The sequence below is a fragment of the Pleurodeles waltl genome, chromosome 10 (genome assembly GCF_031143425.1).
Source record: "Pleurodeles waltl isolate 20211129_DDA chromosome 10, aPleWal1.hap1.20221129, whole genome shotgun sequence".
NCBI classification, from domain to species: Eukaryota; Metazoa; Chordata; class Amphibia; order Caudata; family Salamandridae; genus Pleurodeles; species Pleurodeles waltl.
Window position 1 is genome coordinate 984,621,699 of NC_090449.1, and position 20,414 is coordinate 984,642,112.

Below are 20,414 nucleotides of genomic sequence, written 5' to 3' on the forward strand. Positions count from 1 at the left end.
TCACACACAAATCACTCCACAACACAGGCCCTGCCTACCTCAACGAGAGTCACCTTCCACACCCCCACACGAAACGTCCGTTCAGCTGACCTCTCTCTCGCCTCTGACCCCCGCATCAAACACACCACCACCGGGGGCAGATCCTTCTCCTACATTGCACCCAAAACATGGAACGCACTCACAACCCACATTCGCAAGACCCAAAACCTACTTCTTTTCAGGAAGGGCCACAAAACCTGGCTTTTTGAACAGTGAACCTCCTAGCCCCTTTCCCTCCCCCCTGTCCCCCCCCAGCGCCTTGAGACCCTCACAGGTGAGTAGCGCGCTTTATAAATCTCTTTGATACAGATCTACCTATATATATATATATATAAATATATATCTACATAGATATATCTATAGATATATCCATGTACCTAGATATATCTATCTACATAGATATATATATATAGATATATACATATATTTTTTTTTAGTTGTTGTATGGTTTCCTTGGGGGCCAAAATAGCCCCCAGGGAAACCCTACAACATCTAAAAAAAAAAATGCCCCCACAGGGGGTCACCCTGCCCACGGGCGACCCCCTGTCATTTAATTTTTTTTTAAAAAAAAAAAAAAAAAAAAAAATCCCCTGGGGGAGGGGGCGCGATCGCGCACCCCTCCCCAGGGGGCACCTACCTTTTTTATTTTTTTAGGAAAATTATGCCGTGGGGGGGGGCGGCCCGTTTTCCGGGGGGGGGCCGCCCCCCAAAAGTGAAATCCCTGGTGTCTAGTGGGGTTTCCTGGCCCCCGATCGCAGCTGTGCTGCGATCGGGGGCCAGGAAACCGTTTCAGAAGGCCTCATAAGAAAGGGGAGACTCTCCCCTTTCTTACGAGGCCTTCTGAAACTGTGCAGGTTTAAACAGCAAACTCGACCTGTCAAAATAATTGCTTTTCAAAGGCCTGATCCCTCCTTTTAAAAATGAACAAGGTATTTCTGATTAGGCCTTAGGGGCAGAAAACACAGGACAATATAAGGCAGTGTAGGACTGTTAGAATTTTCATCCTTGGCGTGGTCTCCCTTAACCTTTTGCCTCTGTTTCCCAGGTTGTTGACGTGTGCTGGACTTTGTTGTTGCTGTTTTTGTTACTTTGGGCACTTTTCTGCTGCTAACCAGTGCTAAAGTGCAAGTGCTCCTTTACAAAATGTGTATGTAATTGGCTTATTCATGACTGGCATGTATGATTTACTAGTAAGTCTCTAGTAAAGTGCACTAGAGGTGCCCAGGACCTGTAAATCAAATGCTACTAGTGGGCCTGCAGCACTGGTTGTGCCACCCACATAAGTAGCTCTGTAATCATGTCTCAGGCCTGCCATTGCAATGTCTGTGTGTGCAGTTTTAACTGTAAATTCGACTTGGCAAGTGTACCCACTTGCCAGGCCTAAACTTTCCCTTGTCTTACATGTAAGGCACCCCTAAGTTAGGCCCTAGGTAGCGCCAAGGGCAGGGTGCAGTGTATGGTTAAGATAGGACATACAGGAATGTGTTTTATATGTCCTGACATTGAAATATTGCTAAATTTGTTTTACACTGTTGCAAAGCCTGTCCCTCTCATAGGTTAACATGGGGTCTACCTTTAAATCTGATTAAAGTGTAGATTCCTTTTGGGAGCAGATGGACAGGGGGAGTTTGGGGTCTCTGAGCTCACAATTGAAAAATACATCTTTTAGTAAAGTGGATTTTAAGATTGTGTGTGTGAAAATGCCACTTTTAGAAAGTGAGCATCTTCTTGCTTATGCCATTTCTGTGACTCTGCCTGTTTGTGGATTCCCTGTCTGGGTCAGTTTGACAGTTGGGCTGGTTGCACCTCACACTAGACAGTGACACAAAAGGAGCTAGTGTGTTGTCTGCATTTCCTGATGAGTCATCAGTGCTAGGAGGGAGGGGAGGAGTGGTCACTCACACCATAAAGGGCTGTGCCTGCCCTCACACAATGCAGTCTCCAACCCCCTGGTGAGTGTCTGGGGCCTGGCCTGGGCAAGGCGGGATTTCACATTCAAGAGAGACTGCTTTGGAGAAGGCCTACTTCAAAGGAGAAAATGGGTATAAGAAGGGCACCCAAAACCACAGACTTAAGAACACTTCTGGAAACCAAGAGGAACCTCTGCCTGGAGAAGGGCTGAAGAGCTGAGGAAGAAGAGCTGTTCAGCCTGTGACTGTGCTTTGTGGAGCTATCCTGCAGTTGCTGCTTCTGCAAGAGAAGGAGGGCAAAGACAGGACTTTGTGTGCCTTCCATCTTGTGAAGATCTCCAAGGACTTGATTTAGAACTTGCCTCCTGTTGTTTGAAGTCTCAGGGACAGCAAATACTTCTCTCTGTCAGCACCTGGAGTCTCTGGAGAGACTCCTACTCTGCCAAGTGGTGCCCATCCAGTTCCTGGGACCCTGAAAGGAGATTCTGGCAGCCTAAGACGAAGAAATCCATGAACTGAATGCCGTGTGGGGAAAAGATCGACGCAACTCTGATCTGCGGCTGAAAAATTGACGCACCACCAGCTTTGCGGCTGAAAATCGATGCTCGCCTGCAACACGACCTGAAAATCGTCGCCCGGGGCTGGAGAAACGATGCACAGCATCGCTGATGGAGGCTGGTGAGATCGCAACTCGCGCTGCATGGTTTTCGGATCATCGTGTGGCTGCATTTCCGACGCAAGTACCACTGGGCGTGTAAAAACGATGCAAAACCTAGCCAGACCCAAGAGTGCTGACCAGTTCAACGCATCACTCTCCTGCGGAGAGAGGAAATGACGCATGCTGACCCGTCGAAAGGAGAAACGGCGCAAGGTCTCGCTCATGAGTGAAATCGATTCATCGCAAGCCCTTTTGGACGCACACTCACCGTGCGTGGTTCTTTTTGATGCACCCAAGGTACATTTTCACGCTAACAGTGTTAGTGTGTGTTTAAAACTACATGAAGACTCTTTTTGCTTTTTAATTGATAACTTGACTTGTGTATTGTTGTTTTGGTCTTGTTTTGTTTAGATAAATATTTTCTATTTCTCTAAGCCTGTGTTGTTTCATTTTGTAGTGTTTTCATTAAGGCCCTCATTCTGACCTTGGCGGGCGGCAGAGGCCGCCCGCCAAAGTCCCGCCGTCAGATTACCGTTCCGCGGTCGAAAGACCGCGGCGGTAATTCTGACTTTCCCGCTGGGCTGGCGGGCGGTCGCCTTCAGACCGCCCGCCAGCCCAGCGGGAAAGAGGCTTCCACGATGAAGCCGGCTCGGAATCGAGCCGGCGGAGTGGAAGCTGTGCGACGGGTGCAGTTGCACCCGTCGCGTATTTCACTGTCTGCACAGCAGACAGTGAAATACATGTAGGGGCCCTCTTACGGGGGCCCCTGCAATGCCCATGCCAGTGGCATGGGCACTGCAGGGGCCCCCAGGGGCCCCGCGACCCCCCCTACCGCCATCCGGATCCCGGCGGTCCGACCGCCGGGATCTGGATGGCGGTAGGGGGGGTCGGAATCCCCGCGGCGGTGCAGCAAGCTGCGCCGCCGCGGAGGATTCAATGGGGCGGCGGTACACTGGCGGGACCCCGCCAGTGGTGCCGGTCCGACCGCGGCTTTACCGCCGCGGTCGGAATCCCCATTGGAGCACCGCCGGCCTGTCGGCGGTGCTCCCGCGGTCCTCCGCCCTGGCGGTCAAAGACCGCCAGGGTCAGAATGACCACCTAAGTGTCTTTGTGTGTTGTTACAAATACTTTACACCTAGTACTCTGAAGTTAAGCCTACTGCTCGTGACAAGCTACCAAGGGGGTATGCAGGGGTTAGCTGAGGGTGATTCTCTTTTACCCAGAATAGAGTGAGGGTCCTTGCTTGGACAGGGGATAACCTGACTGCCAACCAAAGACCCCATTTCTAACAAGGACAAGAAAACTTTTATTGTTAAACTTGTCATTATGTTTGCAACGCCCTAAAAGCTATTTTCACTGTAGCAAGGTTAGCTGTTCCATAGTAAAGCATTGACATACTTTATTGAAGTCAATAAAGTTATCCCTACCTAGGAAGCAGATAAAAAGTTAATATTTGGTCTTCTAAATGTATTTATTATGAATCTAATTCATTTATAAAGTCAAAGTTGTAACAAATATTTCATAAAACGTATTTTTAAAAAGGTACCTTTAGCTTTCCTACAGACTCTAGAAGCACATTTGCCCGAGCTTCCTACGGTGATCCAGAAGCTTAACAGCTCCTTGATTAGGGGTGAATTGGCTCCCAAAGCTGAGACAAAGCAATTAGTCCTGTTCCTCTGACAGGATAAAAATCTGGTTCTTGCCCTGCCATTAACCTTCTAGCCACCCAGCAACCATTCCCAGTGGGGAAGGAGGAGCTGCCTCCAGAAACGGTTTTGAGTCAAGTGACCACAGGGGAGGATTTGCTTATTTCTCTGGTGAAACCTCTTGGGTGGGCACAGGACCTCTGCACAAGGGAAGACAGGTTCTGTCATCTTAGTTTTAGGTACAGAGGGTACAGTGGAGATTTTGCAGCAGAGTGCACAGGAACTGCTGCACAATTGATTATGGTTATGCCTTGGGATGTTCTCCCTACTGCAGCAGACAGGAGTCAACCACACCCACTATCGAGTGCCAGGCATAAATGTGGCACCCCTGGTAAGCAGCTTCAGAAAGCTGCTGTTATGTGGAAGACAGAACCACTTCACTTGCTATTGAGACCTGATAGGAGAATCCTAAAGATTGGACCTGCTCCAGGACAAAAAGGTAGACTGTAAGTGTCAGATATCTGACCTCCTGTTAAGCTACAGGGACACAAAAGCTGCAAGAAGCTCACTTTCCTGGTAGAGCCCAGCTGACAACTGTCTACTGAACCTACCCTTGTCTGGTGTCAGTGTGTACACCTCCTGCCTAACTGCAAAAGCTGAGAATTAAAAACATTTACCTAAATCTCTGCCAGGAAATCCTTCATCAGGCCAGGACCAACCTGCCAGCCAAGGGTGCATCACCATTGTGTGCTTAACTTCACCACAGCTCTCACTACATTCTTCTCTTCAGCAGCAAATCCAGTTCAATGGGCCTGCTGCTGATTGGCATGTGATGACATCAAACCTTCTTCAGCTACAGCCTGCAGATCTGTCAGCCTTGTAGAAACCAGGCTTGACATTGAGGAGCATCTGATCCATTTTGACAACTTCCTAGGTGTACTCCGGACTTTTCCTGCTCTGAACTTTTTCCACTTTGTCTGGAAGCTTCATTGAGACCTCACCCCTCATCAATCTGTCATCGACAAGCCGATCTTCAAATCCAGCTTGCCACCTCCCCTCACTTCTTGAAAGGTTTCTAAGTATGAGGGTAACTGTTTCACTGAAATCAGCTTGGTCCTCGCATCCAACCATACACTATTGGGGTCAGCTTCAAGGTTTCAAACCTTACTTTTGTCCCTATACATTCTGCAACACACATAGAAAAAGAAAGAAGAAACTGATGTAAAAGATTGTTTTTGTGCAGGAACGTCTTCCTCCATGCACAAAAACAATTCTGCCTGTAACACAGGCCCCTTTGCACTATTTTGTAAGGGTGTCTTAATTCATGCAAGGCAGCACAGTGCACTAGCACTAGGAGACAGCAGAAATTAAATCATAGTAGATATTATACATTTCTTCTGTCTCCCTTTCATGTAACGCAGCACAATAACTTTGCTTGTTTCCCTTCGTTGTGTGAACAATGAGTATATCTGCCCCTTAGTTTTCAACAAGAGACTTTAGTGGCTACTTGTTTAAAATTAGGTGGAAGATATCATTCAGGACATAGAGGCTCCTACTGGGGTAACCAGCAAGTGTTTTTTCTAACGTGAGGCCCTCTATGTGTGGTTCCATTAGATAGAAAGCTTTCATTACGTTCGTTTTACTTAAAACCAATAAGAATGAAATAATCTTTTTGGCAAGGTTGATTTGCAATTCGATGTAAATGTACTATAAAATAGGTAATTGAACACTGTTAACAAGTAGACACAATTACAGTACCGTTGTAGATAATCTGCACATGGAGCTCCCATTGACTGTTTTAGGGCAAAGTGTAAGTACCTAACAGAGCTTGCATCCAATTTAAAGTAGGCTTGTTGTACAAGAAGTTGCTCAACCTTGAGACACAGGGAATTTAAACAGACAGTAGACCCTAATGTGGTATGTCAATCTAAGAAAATGTTCTTACGAAAATGGTGGTAAGAGGTTAAAAGGAATGTAGACAACATAGGTTAGTTAGCATTTAAAATTAGGGGAATTCAAATATAGGAATATCGAAGATGTACAGGGAAGGCAAAATGTAGTATTCAAAAATGTAAAGTAGGTGTATCTTGCAATTCACATAAATGACCGCAACTCATTCTGTTAACTCGTTACCAATGGCTGCAAAACATCTGCAAGTTATCCTAAATTGTAAATCAATGAGGAAAACCTGGAAACCTTTGTTAATGAGCTTTATCCTACTGAATTACAGGAGGGTATACCTGATAGCTGGAAGAAGATGATCTAATTTTAACAGCAATAGTAAGTCACAAACCCTCTGCTAACTCTAATTGCATCAGCTCTGAGCAATTAATTAGGGACCACCTCCAGTGTTCCAATCTTTAACTATTAAAAAATCCTATTTAGCATGGTGATCAGTCCCTACACTAATTTCAAAATAAATAACTTGTCAAACACCAATGGAGATGTTGGATATTTGCAGAGCAGAACAATTCCATCTGTACATGCTACAGAAGGACTAGTCCTGAGTCCATGCATATTATTTTTCTAACCCCAATTTTTTGCACTGTGCGTAGTGATGCTAAGCACCTAGAATCTGAAATTTCTATGAGATTGCAATTCTTTCCTGCATGTGTGCCATGTTTTGATATCTTGCTTTCCTGCTAAGTCTACCATTTGTAAGTATAAGCAAGCATATATTGTCCAGCACTACATATGGGATGAAATACCTCCTGCGTTTCAATATAGGGATATCACAAGTCACTGAGGAGTTCTGTGAACATATGGAGAATTGAGGTCAAAGAGTGCTTTCATTTAGAAGTTTATGGCATTCCAACATGAGTTGCAATATCCTAAACATATAAAGCATGGCATACTTCCTTTTAATACATGGTCATACCATCCCCTTTCCCTCAAACCACTTAAATTCTTTGTGAACATCACTTTCATAAGAAACAGAGATCATGTTTGTAAACATGGAGGATACAAATAGAATCTCTAGTACAAAATGAAACATAACAAAAATGCTGTTAGATATTTGTTGCAAAAATATATTAGAATTGGGTTAATACAAGTCAGTTTTTTATTAAAAAAGGTTGCAGTAGCTCAGAATGTGTACAAACATGCAGAAAGATTCTCACTTTTCTATAACTACCTTAGGAGTGCAAAACAATAAACATATTGCCATCAATTTCCTCTCTTTTATTGTCCTGGTACCTGGTAAAACAGAATAGAAGAAAGAAAAGCCACATTTTACAAAGCTGGTTTTATTGTGTTTTGTGACCTGAGCTTACTTTCCCCTTGGCTGCTGTCTAGAGCAGGAGGCATTGTGACATCAGTAAAATTAAATTCTGAGGTCAGTGTGCCACAAATTACAGAGAGACTTTTAATACAGGGATTGCAGAATTCTGTGTATTGTAGGAGAATATGCGCTTTTGAAGTTCCTGCAGTATAATAGGGCGTCAAACAGTTGTCCACAGACTGAAGTAGCACAAGGACAACTCTCACTGTGTGTATTGCAGTAGCCTTGCATTCTTGAAATTAAAATGTCGATGAAGATATGCAAATCGGAACAGACAATTTATGTTCTGTCTTAAGGTGAATGTGAGGAGTGGAAATGTTAGAGCACATCATCAAATTGAAATGATGTGCACGGTTTTGACAAGTACAATTTACTCAACCATTTAACTTGGACTGGGGGTTTGATATTTTAGCTAATGTAGTCACATTTAATCGCAGTCACTTAAATCTGTTCAACAAACTCTGAGAGCCAAATGAAAAAATCTCTCTTTTGTGGACTCAGTCACAGTGAAACCCAGATAAGATGCATCAGGTTGCCTTTAAATAGATGCTTAGCGTGGGCATTCCTTTATACAAACGTAGTTACATTATATGTTAGACGTATTCCTACATTTTTTATAAGGTTACTACTTTTCAGTAATTCACGCATAACTCAAAAAGTATGCACCAGAGGCTATGAAATACATGTATGTCTGTGGATATTTCTTACCCAACATTGCAGGATTTTCTGCTTTGGAAATTCTGCCCTTAACTTGAAGGGTAATTACTCACACCAAATGTGCACATTTACTTCATTTGATTAATCGGTCATTAGGGCAAAACTCAACTACGTATGATTCCACATTCGAATCTGCAAAATTTCAATTTAGAAATGGTGCGCAAAGCCCACACTGTAGTAAACTGAACCTTGTGTAATAGTTTCCCCCCAGGCAGTATTTCTCCTAGCAAACAATATTGTGGGATTCACAAAACGCAATTTAGTGTGTGTCCAAATCCATTGGGAATGTTAATACCCCACATAGGTTTCATGTACGAGTGGTATGGTGAAAGCATGGAAATAACTCTACAGCTCGAATTACACGCCTTTACTGTGCCTTTATGGAATATGATCCAGTAACGGGAAACAACAGGTAGCAATATACTTACTGCACCTCTTTATGTTCATCTATCCATATTACTGGGACATTTTCCCGTTGAGAGTTTCATCTGCTTTTGACCGGTGGACCTCGGCCCTGGGTTTAACACACCTGGAGTAGATTCACTAAGAACTTGCACTGGGTGTGCACCTGGGACGAATGGTTAATTTGGGATTGATACCGCCTTAGCGTAAAATAAATGACACGTGGGCGGCACAAGAAGGAACTAGGGGCTTGTAAATATGATCCATGGTTACTTACGTAAAGCCCTAAATTCAATATTTTAATGCAGGAATTTGCACCCCAAAATAATGCCTCTTTAAGGCTGGCATTAACTTGGAGAAATGCTTTATTTCTCCAAATCTTTCCAACATTTCATGTGTGCCACACTGTATATCACACAGTCAAAGTGTGAAAAGTGTTAAGCTATGTGTAAACATAGTAATATGTACTGTAATGGTTTATTCAGTCAACTGCAATTTGTTGATATACACATTGTTCTGATACAGTGGCATTTCTTAATTTGCAATTCAAACAGGTATCTTGCTTGGGGTTCTGAATGAATATACCTGTAAAAGTTGTGAACATCCTAATGCTTCTAAGATTACTTTCTCCACAGGTAACAGTAAAAGTTGAATTGACTGATTGAAGCTGCCAATCGGTCAATCTGTCTATTAATGCAATTGCTGAACTTGGTCTCAATATTCAAGGGTGGCTGTCTCTGGGGAGTCCCTGCGATTCCTATGCCTTTTATTGCAAGGGTCATCTATCGGGTGCCCGAACCGTGTGACATGTCCAAAGAGCTTTTTTTGCCCTTGCACTCACTCTGTAATATACTAGAGAAAAGCCATGCCATCATTTGTGTGTGGCCATAACCCATTGTAAATAATCTAACTCTCTGGACCATGTGATTCAAAAAGTGCACTATAGAAATCAATTTTAGAGATGAGACCACACAACAGAGCATCCCTTCTGTAAGATCAAAAAGCAAAATAGCTGCAAAAAGCAGGTCCACAAACATGGATCCCCATGGGCCACGTAGTACTATAAGGTTCCAGGTTTGATTTAAGCATACAGATTTATGGATGTTTTAGATAGTGCAGTGTTGGAAAGTGGATTATTAGTAAGGGGGCAGGTAGGTATATACACCTAGTAATAGGCCACAACCTCACATTAAGTCCAGTCCAGTCCCGTCAAGGTCTCAGCAAAATTAATCCTTGCTCAACTCTTAGTAGCTTGGTCTATGAGCCAGATGTTTTAAACATTAAATATCAACAAAACAGTAAATAAGTTAAATAAAACACACAATAAACATCCAACAAAAAATTGTAAATATGGTAGATATGTTTATCATCAATCACCACATGAACACCCAACTGGCGCACTTCCCGGCATAAATTATATTAGGCCTCCCAAACCCTCTGACATTCCAGCTAAAGTCTTTACGGGGCTGACAGATCGGTCTAGCCCTGGGGACAGCCCTTCAAAACATACTGACTTACTGGGGAACACCCCAGATCCCTACACAGCTAGGATGGTTACATAGGGTCTGGTTGATCCTGGGGATGGAAAAGCTCACTCTTTCCCTCACATCATAGGGAAAGTCCTATAGGGAGCTGTGGCACCCCTTCTTGTCCGTACCCTCTGGGGAATTTAGACAATTGACCTGTATTAAGTACGTGTGACTTCTCAGACTACACAATAGGAAGAGCCCCTAAAGCGTGGACCAGAGGGTAGCTGTGACAGAGACCTAGTCCTACAGACGTGATCATATGCTGGCACACCCCATAGGCTGGGACGGCTTGTTGCCTGTTTGTCCTTCTAGGACTGTTGGGTGCTGCAACACCCCTTTCTCCTTTTTACATTGAAAACCAATAAAGAAATTTCCATAAATTTTACCTTTGGACTTAGGGCCTCATTACGAGTTTGGCAGAGGGGATTTCCCCGTCACAAATGTGACAGATAGCACGTCCGCCATATTACAAGTTCTATTATAGCCTATGGAACTTGTAATTAGGCAGATGGGATATCCGTCACGTTTGTGACGGAGTAATCTCCTCTGTCAAACTCGTAATGAGGCACTAAGGGCCTGATTCCAACTTTGGAGGAGGTGTTAATCGTCCCAAAAGTGACGGTAAAGTGATGGATATACCACCAGCCGTATTACAAGTCCATTATATCCTATGGAACTCGTAATACGGCTGGTGGTATATCCGTCACTTTACCGTCACTTTTGGGACGGATTAACACCTCCTCCAAAATTGGAATCAGGCCCTAAGTCTTTTTTCAGGAGCTTTTTCTCCTATCGTAGATCGAGGCTCCACTTTAGACCAGCTTGTGATGTGACGTCATTGGTTTGGCTCAGCACAAGCTCACAGTCAACTTATGGAAGTCGTGTTGATGGGGAAAAGCTCCAGAGCTTCAGCAGGATGAACCTGAAATTCAGACTGGGTAGCTCCTTTGTGCCTGTTGCTTACAGGGAGTCCACTCTCGGAGCTTGAGAAGCAACGCAACGTCCTTTCTGTGGTGAAGCCCAGAGAGTGCAGCTGGTGCAGTCCTTGTGGGTCCAGTCCTTCTGTTGCAGACAAGGAGTTCTGTAGGACAGTCCTGCTTCTTCTGATCTTCCAGCAGGAATCTGAACTGCTGAGCACCGTTTTCATATTTATCCTTCCTTGTGGATTGGCAAGCTGGGGGGCAACCCTGATCAATGGGGTGCAGGGTGCCGCCCTCTGGGATGACCACCTCCTGTGAAGTGTGGCAAAAATCAATCTGAGAAAGGAACATTCTTCAAAAATCCAAGATGGAGAAAACCTCTCTTTGGATGTTACATTTACCTTAGAGCACCCACTGGTGTCGGTAAATTAATCTAACACACTCACTTCAGCCCCACTCATAATCTAATTACTGGGGCACCCATTTGGCTGGTGTGAGAGGTCTTGTTTCTGTCCCAGGTGTCTTTCCTTTTTGCTCTGCCATTTTCCATAGCATTTCCCCTCCCACCCAATGTTTTCTTTGTTTCAACCCAGGGCACTTCACACCTCATTAAGGTAGGTTGGCTCGGGCTACCAGAGACTGACCAATCAGGAAAGGGAACTACAGAGCTGATTTTGGTAACTTTCAGAAAGACTTCTAAAACTCTTCCTGTGTACTATTCTAATAAATTTAACATTGCCAAGTTATTGGATTATTCTAACTAGTAATTTGATATCAAACATGATATATTTAGCTCTTTTCTAAAGGAAATGAGCCTTGATCATTTTTAAATAAAGTTTCCAAATGGTAGCTTATGGAGCTAATATACTACAATAAGGAAAAATTAATTTGGCAGATTTTCCCTTGCTATGGCTCATAAAACAACGTTTATGATGTCTTTGCTTATATTTACACTGCATGCAACCCTTTGGGCACCTTAGGGGAGTCTTATATGCATAAATAAGGTACTTTAAGACTAAGGAAATACTTTTAATTCCAAATTCAAAGTTGATGTTAATTTTATTTTAAAAGCAGCCAGCAAGGCAGCTCTGCCTTTAAAATGACACCAGACACCACAGCAGCGCACCCAGGGGTGCCCTAAACCTACAAGCCTTACCATATACTAGGGCCTCATCGGTAGGTTGTCAGTGCCAATTATAGTTGTGACTGATTTGCATATACCTTTTAAACAAAGCACTGGTACTGGGACTGGTTAGCAGTGCGTGCCCAGGGCACCACCAGTATCAATCAACAAAATGGGTGTGATCCTGTGATCCTGACCAAAAGGATGACTTTCTAACATGCGGGTTAATTGAGATTGACACAGTTGTACAAGAAGTGTTCTAAAATTGTTTGTGCATTGCAAAAAAATGACATTTGTTTCTTACATAGGCTTATAGAAGAGGGGGAAATGTTCTGATGTTAAAATGCAAGCGTTGGTTTTGAATCAGTTCATTTCAAAGACTGAATTCAAAGGGAGGGGTTGAACTAGACAATATAAAATGTATATACCTTAGGAAGGAATCAAACCAGTGCATTAAAGATTTATCATATGTTCAAAATGGAATGTTATGCTGAGTTTACAAACATAATAAAAAAATGTACTCTCATAGGATTTATTTCTCCTACACATAAAGTAAAACCTATATCATTTGGTTATACAAAAATGAGCATAGGAGTAGGTCTGGGACCACGTGCAAATATCAGGTTCAATATCAGGTTCCCAGGAGAATTTTTGGAATTTCTTTTAAAATTCTCAATTTTGCATAAATGTACATAATGAACATCATTCACACATGCAAAAGTGTAATGCCATATTGCAATTGCACTTCAAATCATTTTTAAATTGGTTATTGGAAGGGAAAGTATCTTTACTCCTGGTAAAAATAGAGGGTATAGTTAAAGATATCCCTTAAAGATATCCCTTTAACTATACCCTCGCCATTGTTTTGATGTACCCTCCCAATTCCCACCATGGAGAGAGTGGGAATAGGCCATGGAAATGTTTGTGAATTACCAACAAATATGTTCAAATATCTGTGGCCTTTAGGACCATATGATCTAGTTTTGACAGCAGGTGGCATACCCAAGTGAACAAAAGATACATTGTTTCTTGTCCACTGCTTTCCCACAAAGAAAAACTATTTCTTGTAATGCTGAGGGAAAGTATTATAGAATATAACACAATATTCAAAGAAGCTGTAGAATGATTTAATGTCAACCTAATTTATTGGGTGAATAATGAAGGCTAGAAAAGTGACGGGCCGCCATGAAATTACTGGGGCACAGCACGGCATTCTTCTCGCCCAGCCTCAAAACACAAATAGGAACTGGACGTTACCCTAATGGGAGCAGGTTATGTATATAGGAAATGAAGTAAAGGATAGGGTAGAATCAGTACATTCCTTAGATGTAATGGGAAAGTGTTGTAGGGGCATAGCAACAGGACATAAGCTTTTAGCTTAATGCATTAACCCTTTGGCTGTGGTGACATTGGTGCAAGATACACTCAGTGCAGTGTCTGTAGAGCATTTTAAGATTCAGATTAGCTTCACATATATCGTAGATAAAGCACTTAAAATTAACCAATATCATAGGGGATGGTATTTACTGAGCAAGATACTGCTGCATCATTGTGAATTTTACCCCATGGAATTAATCTACAAAGTGGAGCTTGCAAATTGCTTTATGTTTTCCCTAATACCAGGCCCTTTACCCTGCACATATTTTTCTATTTTTTTCTGCGACAAAGCGACCGGGAACACATCAGAAATGTGATATTCCCTTATCACTTTTAATCTCTAAACATGCAGAAGTTCTCATTTCTGCCAAAATTGGAATTTACAAATATGCATGAGGACTTAGGGTCTTTTCATAGACCGCCAGCCCCCCTGATACCCCGCCGGCCGAATTACAAACATTCTGCAGGGTCGGGCCATTGCCGACGGCTCCACATGGAGCCATCGTCAATGCCTCAGTGCGGCGTGTGCAGCAGCACCCGTCGAACTGCGTGACGGGGCACTGTAGGGGGGCCCCTGAGCACCCCTTACGCCAGCCTTTCCCTGGCGGGCGAACCCGCCAGGGAAAGGCTGGAGGAAACAGGGTTCATTATCCAGAAGGATGATATCTGCCATCATCAGGCTGCCTGTCGGCGGTAGCCTGGCGGTGGCAGGGGGCCGCCGCAGGCGGCCCTCCCTGTGTTCATATTATGGCGGTTCAGACCGCCATGCCGGTGGCGGTATTTACCGCTGGCATGGCGTTCTGAACTGCCGTGATCATAATGAGGGCCTTAGTGTGGGCACAACAATTCATGGGCCGTTTTTTACTGTTGATATCCATGATATTAAAACAAACAATGCTTGCAGCAAGCTTAAATCCATGCATTCTTCATACCTTGCAGAACACTTACACAGCCTTTTTTTAAAGTTTACAACTTGTGAAATTACAAGCATGGGCCACATGTTTAGCTTTCTAACGCACCAATGGGTGCCTCTTTCATTTTGATGTTGGGACTATTTTCTGTCCCACTCCGACAATGTTCCTCGTCATAAGATGTCTTCAAGCACTGTGGCTATAGCTAAAGCATATATATCTTTGCCAACTATGCAAACCTAATCCTTCTGGCAGATAGCGTCTGGAAGGGTATACAACTGAAGACTCCCAAAGATAAAAGTGTCACATCCTACTCGCAAACCACATTGTTCAATACAAAACACAGATGTTACTGGTCTCTATTATAAGACACAATTAGCCTTGTCCAGACTAAATTAAAGTTAAATAAAATTGCTAAATGTAATGTAACTTCCACTGAATATTTTTGATACGTAAACAGATACTTTTGAAATGGTCTTTTTATTGTGTTGTTTGAATATGCGTTATTAACAGCATACATTTTCTTAAGTATCTAATCCGTGTTTACTTTTTCTTCTCCCAAAATCCTTTCTTATGCTTTTCCATTTCATGGTGATCCAGGCTCAGGTAAGGAACACTGTCGTAAATGAATGGTGACCTTTCACCTCAAATTTAATTATATGCATGTAAAATTTAAATCAGCTGTGCTACATAGCTGTCATTATCAAAGCAGGTTGACACAATATCATTTTATTTACTTTTTGTGCCCTAATGTAACTATAACTTGCACGCCCACCGTGCACAGTTTTTTCATAATTTTTTTTACTGGAAATATTACATTGATATTATCAATGATGTTATCGAAAATGTCATTGGTAAAGATAAAAGATCGAAAGTGTTCACAGCAAATTTATGCAAAGAAAATCTCCCCAATTTTTTTGCATTATTCCCTTATCAAATAATGTAGATTATGTTTGTCTAATGTAGTGTCAATAGCACAATATTGAAAAATATATATTTTGACATAATTAAGACTTTGCTGTATTACACTCCAAGCTTTCACAGCAATCAGTTCCCTCCGCCAAGTGTGTAAATGTTGCTAAATGTCGAAATACTTACCACTAATCTTCTTTACTGTTGGTCCGGTGTCCTCGTCCCATTCATCACAAGTTAAATATAGCCTTTTCCTCTGAACAGAAAACAGAACAGAGGGATGCTAGTGCTAGTAACTACTACCCCACCCACTACCAATGGAGGATACTTAAGCAATACTCACCCAGTATTCCTCCTGAACTGCTAACCCTCAACCTTATGAAGGCCGGCCATCTGGGAGGGAGAAGAGATGTGATGAATGGAATGAGGACAACATGACAAGGAGTAATGAATATTGCCTTTAAGTAATAGGACATTATCCCCAGGTCCCCTTTATCGTCACCCTCTTCATCACAAGTGAGAATACCCAGGCAGAGAAACCCATCATTCATAGGGAAAGAAGAAAACCACACAAGGACACCAACACAATATTGTACTGCCTTTATAGTGATACTGGCATACAGGCAAATGGGTAGTCTGCCACCTGTAGCACATAAAAAACAAAAAAGTAATGGAGACAGCCCATAGAGCCGCCCTATAAACCTCAGAAATGGGCACCCAGTACATCAGCTCAGGCAGCAATGATCCCCCTCGGGCAGACCATACCTGAATCCCAGCAGGAAATGGTAACTTAGACAAAGAATATACCCGAGACAACAACTACTTTATCCCCCAACTAAAGGAAATGGGTGGCCACATTACCAAAAGAAAACATAAAGATTACATCTGTCAAAAGGAGGGAGTCCCATCCAGATAGACCATCAAGCATTGTGTAGTGCCAACAAAGACCACAGGACCTCCGAAGAAGAACCAGGTATCAGCACAACAAGCCAGAATAATCACTTCATGGATCAAACGAAATTAGGGTGCCAGATCCCTCACAACAAAAGAATATTAATGAAGAACCACACCAGCATCCAAATAGGATAGAAAAAAAGGTCCTGAGCCTGAATAGCCCTCAATCACCAATGTGGTGGGCAGAAGTCATGGCCTCCAAAAACACCACCCTGAAAGTGAAAAAACTGAACAACTATCACCGCCTAAGGTCCAAAGGGATGGGAAACCAAGGAGTCCAAAAGCAAAGGCAAAGCCCCCAGAGGAATCAAAGGCCTCATCAGAGGGTGGGAAAGAGAAAAGCTGTGCAACAAATGTGCAACGAAAGCATCCACCAAAAGCCAAGGACCCCCAATGGATCCAAAGCACCCTACTAGCCACCTAGTGAACTTGCAGGGTAGAAATTGTCTGCAATACTCAAACCCTTCCCACAATGTCATAACACCACTCAGGTCACATACAATTGGGGAAAGCTGGAGATGCACATCCAAACAGATAATTACCCCACTGCTGCTCATTTGGGGCCAAGTAGAAGGTACCCGGACTGGGGAATGGCCCCAGTCAATTGTCAGGGCATCCGGAACCCAGGATCACCAAAACTGGAGCCTAAGGAACCATGAGCATCTTGGCCACAATGGCACCAGTACTAATGCATCCCAAAGAAGTTTGACAGCCCAGTGGGAAGGTTAGGAACCAGTGCAAAACCACACAAAATTTGAGCAGACCATGAAAGGGAGAAAGCAACCACCCCCCCTTGGCTCCCTCACGCATACTGTGAAAACAGAACAGGGGAATATGCGCAATGAGCTGGCAAGCAAAGGGCGCTAGATGGGCACAGCAACTATGCACACAAATGAAAAAAAGACAGTCCTTGGTAGACACATGCCCGAGGAATGAGGAAAGAACCTACTAAGCTTAACCGCGACCCCAGTGTCTACACCCCTAAGGCATCCCACCCAAAACAGCCCCTGTCAAACGATTCAGCAATCTCAACAAAGATATACTGAAAAAAGGGAGGCAGCTCAGTGGTCACAAGACCGGAAACGAGCCAGAATGCAGCCCCGGGGCCCAGAAACAATAACTTGGTCAGAACTGTATGGAACCTAAAAAAGCTAAAATCCTAGAAGAAAACAACTGGCACTCAACCCATTGGATCAAAAATCTCAGAACTTGACTGAGGCCAGGTCGTGAAGGAGCTGCAAATTTGTGAGAGCATAAAGAGGCAAAAACAACCAAGTATGGATGCCGGTGAATACCCCTCAACTGAAAAGATGCCACAGTGGGTGTCACCATTGTCGCAACAACCCTGGGTGCTGACTTGACACTGAATGGCAGCCTCCTGAATTTCGAGAACACAGAGACATAGATCTGGCTGAAGTAGATGTCACCCACTCAAGGAGAAACCACTGGAATGGACCACCCACAGCACAACCCTGACCGTCCAGCCCCAGGCAAGAGTGAGGCCAAGGGGAAACTACCTCAAGGGGCCTAAAAACTACCCTGGTAGCACCCACATTGTGTCCAAGAGGACATACAAAAAAAAGGTGACCACACCCTAGCTCTGTCCCACAAAACTGGCTACCCTGGAGGGCAGCCGAAGAACGGATGATTTTAAGGGCCAAACCAAGTCCAGACAGGCAGCTACAAATGCCCCTCCAGACAGTGCTAATCCTAGATATAAACAAAAGAGAAGGTCACCAGGAATTTCACTGGTCATTCGAGCTGACCAGAAAACCTGAGCCAACAGATCCCTCATTCACAAATGTATACAAAGCAAAAGCAAAAGAATGTTGAACCACAGATGTTCCCTATATCCCAACTTGTAGAGCCAGATGCAAGCCAAAAGATACCTGTTGCAGGGCTGCATGAATTATTTTTATTATTATTATTTTACATTTTTATATAGCAGGAACACAATCCAAAGTTATCGGAACACTTTACATGAGCACCAGTTAAATCAAAGACATTAATTTAAGTAAGTAAATGAGTAAATGAGTTGCCCAGAAGCACTGGAGGCTGAGCTGATGCCAAGACTTGAACCTGGTTCCTCATGCACAAATTCAGTAGCTTTGTCAGTTATGCCAAGTGTGCCCATGACAGCATCAGTCAGGAAACCTTTCCCACCAAACTGGGCCAGGGAAAACGAATGCGCCTGGGCCCATCCATCCACACCTTATCAGGACCTCATATCTGAAAGTATGAAACAGAAAAAAAACAGGACAGCTGCATTCTGGGATGTGCGTGGAAGTGACCCCGCAGATATGTCTGGAACAATAATCTCTGGAAAACCCACAGCATCCTCAAGACACAGGACTACCCACAGGCAACAAGCCCTAGACCCATGCCCACAGGCTTATGCCCCTCTGCCCCTCCTCCACCTACCCTGAGGACTGAGAGGAGCTCATCGGCAGTCTGCCCAGCTGAAAAACTGTGTCAGAGCCCCTGTCCATATTGTACCTTTTAAAGATCCTCAGGAGCCAGGCATCTACCCTCACCGTTGCTGTCGCTGAGAGGGAAAGGAAGAGGAAACAGAAGGATATGACCACATGGGTCCTCCACTTAGTAAACTCCCAGAAACACCACCTCCAAGGAATCCGGAAAAACCACAAAGTGGTACTCACCTGAAGGCTGTTACATAATGCTTCTCCATGGAGCCAGCCATGACTGAAGAAAGCAGAGACAAGCATGTGTAAGCACGCACCTTTCTGTGCACCACACACTCTACAACCAGAAAGTCAAGCACCCATGCTCAGACTGCTCTAAAAAGAGTCAAGGACCCTAACCAGGATACTCCAGCCAAAACTTCCTGATTACCTATGTGTTTCCCCACAGCTCCTTCAGCCGGGCAGGGAGATGCAAAACCCCCACCGCCAACATCTTTGCCCTGCTGGAATGCCAGCCGGTGAAGAACAACATGGAATATTGACTCTTACAAGTCCCAAACACCACAGAAATGACCTCGCCCGATCACTGGCTTTGGAAGCCCTCCAATCATGTCCACACAATCCCAGACAAACAGAAAAATGGCTCATGCACACAAACCTTCTCGATGGTGCTGATGTGCTAAACAAAACCGGAAAGCCCAAATTCCTCCACAGCACCAACTTTCCAGCGCCAAAAAATGCTACATGGCCTACGTGTTTTCCCACAAGCCCTGCAGGCAAGGAGACACAAATCCTTCTGGCCGACACCCGCCCCCCACAGCTGGAATGTTGGCCAGCGATGACTGCATACAACGAAAGGCCCAAGCCCCGCAGGAGCAACCCCTATTCCTTGTCCTCATCATCCTGTCAGCAGACAACAAGAGGAATGCCATGTGGGTACTGCTTAAGTATCCTCCAGTGGAAGGGGGTGGGGCAGTCGTTACTATCATTCCTCTATTCTTTTTCTTTACAATGACATAGGATATATCTCACTTGTAATGAAGGGGACGAGGACTATTGGGACCTAGGGGTAATGTCCATTCTAATATTATAGACCAGAGGCAAAGGTAAGGGCACATAATAAAGCAATGAGCAATTATTAACACTTAGAAGATTTTGAACAAAAAGAATTTCTGCCTGCAACCCATATTCGCTTCGAAAAAACAATTATCTCTGTTAGGTATATGTCTCGGCTTTTAACTATCATCGCGCTAGAATGAAGTTAGAGCCAGCATTCTGATCACTCTCAATAGTAGGGTGTATTCCTAAATTCCATAAAGGGGATTAATTTTAATTATCTCAGTTTATCAATCGCTGTGAATGTGCTGATTTTGCTATGAAGCTTCTCGTGTTTGTCAATCAATAATCTGAGCAAATAAATCAACACTGAGGCATTGATTAGGAGTCAGGTGGAACGGAAATAGTGTATGGAATTCCACTCTGTATGTTTGTTTCATACTGGGCCTGTGTTCCTGCACCCAGTGCCAGGTGTGGTGCTCTCCATCACACCTAAAGAGACGCCAGAATAAATGTGATCTACGTCCTTGTCTTCACATAACATAACGACCTCCAGA

At 43.8% G+C, this 20,414-nt stretch overlaps 1 protein-coding gene across 1 annotated transcript in view; it reads left to right on the forward strand.

Moving 5' to 3' along the window:
• The window catches only part of THSD7A (thrombospondin type 1 domain containing 7A), a 934,571-nt gene that overhangs the window by 770,901 nt on the left and 143,256 nt on the right, over window positions 1-20,414 (forward strand). The window lies entirely within an intron of this gene.